The following is a 3,262-nucleotide window of genomic DNA, read 5'->3' as shown; positions in this document are numbered from 1 at the left end:
CTTGAAAAGCTAAAGCAACAACTTTGAATAGGGCCCAGAAGCATATTGACCACCATTAAAATGGGAACAGAATAGGTGTAGTGTTCCAGTCAATTTTCCCAGACCAATGTTCTGGTAGTGGCATTCTATACCAGTTGAAGCCTCTGGACAGTATTCAAAGGCAGCCTACGTGGAGGTCATTACGTTAGTCTATCCTGGATGTCATCATGGCAGGAAGAGCTGAAAGCAGACCTTTTTTTTCCAGATAGGGCAGCATATGTCAAATGAACCCAAGCTGGGCTAATGTGCTCATTTGACATTGACCAAATATCAAATGAACACCTCCATTTAGAGTAGATGGATTTCCCACTAAGGGCCCAATTCAAATTTCTGATGCTGATGCAGCTGTGCCAGTGGGTTGTGTGCTGCGTTCTGTGGTTTTATGTGAATGTTAAACAGCATGGGTCTCTAAAGGATGCTTGCGGTAATGGCCGTGGGATGGAATGACAGCTCTCCAACTCCACCTTCTGTAATTGATCCAGGAAGTGGGGTTGGAGCCATCATAAATCATTGCATTCAATTCCCATTCCCATCAGAGGACCCCACCTGTAGGCTCATTGTCAGCCCCTACGTCAGTAGTTCCGGTAGCACCGATGAATCTAAAATCAGAGCAGAAGAGACCCAAGTAGACTGGTGGTGTGTCTGTGTTTCAGCCAGCCCATGAGAGAGCTCAGTTCTGTTCTACCACATGCTGCCCCACTTACCTGATGCCTGAGATCCCATTTTCAATGGTAGAAGCTGGGCGAATGTTTCTGTCCCTGACTGTTCTACGCTACATCTAAGGGAAAGGAGCAGGGCGTGCATCAAATGCACAACCCTTTAGCCACTCCTAGCCACTTGTGCTTCACTGTTATGCCACTTAGGACATAATCCAAAGGCTCGGCTGGGCCAGCACAAGTTCCTTGTGCCGGCCCAGAGATGTTGCAAAAGTGCCGAAAGGCATTTTTGCGCCACCGTGGGAAGAGGCAGGCCAGCACATGGATGTGTGCCAGCCTCCAGAGGCAGAATTTGGCTTCCAGTGCACCAATGCCAGGTAGGTTTGCACTGGCCTAATCCCCGCTAGTGTCGGGTTGCTTGGATCTGCTCCACCTCTTTAGGTGGTTTAGGTCAGAGTAGCCCCATTCAAGTCACTGCCATGGTACCCAGGGTAAGGGGCATTTGAGTTGTGCTGCAGCCAGTCCCAAACCTCAGCTGGATAGAGTGCATGCCAACTGGCCTGCCTGTTCCAGAGCGGGATAGGATTGGGCTGCCCATGTTTTCACAAGACCAATTCATTTTTACAAAGTGATATTGAATATTATTGATGCAGACGTGTGTATTCTTATGTGACTTGTTTGGGCTGAAACGATAACACTTTTGTATGTATTAAAACACGTTTCACAATACTTTCTTGTTCAAACTTCACTCATAAAATGACTACAGCAGCAATACAGAGATGTCTGTTATTTTTTTAAACTGAAAGACAAGATTTTTTATAGCACTGGCAGATTAATGCATCTATCACTTATGTTAATAATAGCATTAAGTAAATCATGGATGTCACTCATATTTGCTAAGGCATTTAACCAGTGCATGTCAATCACAGAATGCTTTCCTTCTTTCACTTTTTGATGAATAACTGTGGATAATTATAACGATCACTCAGAACTTCAGCAGCTCAGAGTAACAAGTTGCCTCCATGATCTAAGAGCACTTTGCAAGTTTGGCCCTGGCACATCATCCCTCCTGCCACAGGGCTATTCTGTATAATTAATGGGACAGTTACATGTGCACAAAAGAACTATGATACACATGCAGAACTGTGCCTTTGAATAAAGTGAATGGGGGTCCTGCTTTGTTCAGGAACTCCACTGGTCCAACAGAGTGAAAATGGAAGTCTGGCTGGGGAGATGTACTGATACGAGGGTCAAACTCAGCATGAAGCTATAGCTGTAATTTGTGATGCAAGCATGTGGGAGGGGGAGTTATCTATTAGGATTGGGCCTGCAGCAGGCAGAAAGAAACACTTAACCCTTTCCCTTTCCACTGCTGTAGTTATCATAGTGGCCCTCCAAACTACTCTAGACCCAGAGAAAGAAGCTTCCTTTCATAACAATGGATGAATCAATGACTGACTATTGCAGAGTCTTCTAATATGGGAACTCTGAATTGCTGAGATTACTATTTTCTTGTCATGTCAAAAAGAGGTATTATTTTCTGTGAAAGGGGACTAATCATTACTCATATGATCCATATATATTCATTTTTCCCCTCCCCCCTTCAATACTCTTATCAGAAGGTTTATGGAGCTTTGACTGAAAAAAGAGATGTTAATTCATTATGAGAACCATAAAACAGGTGTCTGGGTTATAACTATTGCACAGAAAATGTCTAAATCAAATTATTCTAAATCAGGGGTTCTCAAACTTAATCATAGCAAGATTTTTCATAGCAAACCTTGGATATGCAGAGTGTTTGACTAGCTTTTTACAGATTGAGAATGATGGATCCCTTCCAAGCAGCCTGCCTTATCACACAGGAAGCATGTTAGCAGGGTAGTCAAGGAGCCACTCACAAAGTCAAGGAGACAATGAACCAATCAGAGTCATCAGCTCTTTGTATCTTTAACCCAGGCTGAAATCTTTATTAAGTGTGGATGGAGAGACATTTGGGATTGCGCCCTTAAATAGTTTATGTTCAGGACCACTGTGTGTGGCAATGGTTGATTGTATTTAAAAAAATAAATCCATGAAAGAGAATGATGCTTTTTCCTGTGCAGAGAATGGTTTGAGTTCCTAGAGCTTCAGCATTATCCTATGGAAAGTTGTACGCGACATACTTATCCCACTATGCTGCCTCTTAGGTGCAATTTAATTGTATATTGTGCCAACATCTCTGGCTTCCTAAGCCTTGTATGGTAAAGGTAAGCCAGTAACAAGTGCATTGGAAAGTGATCAACAGGAGCAACTTTGGTCTATTTCACAATAAGGCCTGAAGTGCTGGGTGTAATCTACCTAAACACAGTAGGGTGTGAGGCCAACATCTGCATAGGCTTGCTCAGATATGGTCTGCACTGTAGAAAGGGATGGATAGATTCCTTGAGCAGTGCAGCTTAAGTAGGATTAACTATGTAGGCTTCTGTCCCAAATATTCCAACTCCCTTCTAATGCCCACTTTTTGGCTAATTAACACCCTCCTTTTCCAAGAACAATAGTTGTGATGTGCAAAGAAATGAACAGAACTC

This window comes from Tiliqua scincoides, chromosome 3, assembly GCF_035046505.1.
Source record: "Tiliqua scincoides isolate rTilSci1 chromosome 3, rTilSci1.hap2, whole genome shotgun sequence".
Taxonomy (NCBI): domain Eukaryota; kingdom Metazoa; phylum Chordata; class Lepidosauria; order Squamata; family Scincidae; genus Tiliqua; species Tiliqua scincoides.
This window is presented reverse-complemented; position numbering follows the sequence as displayed.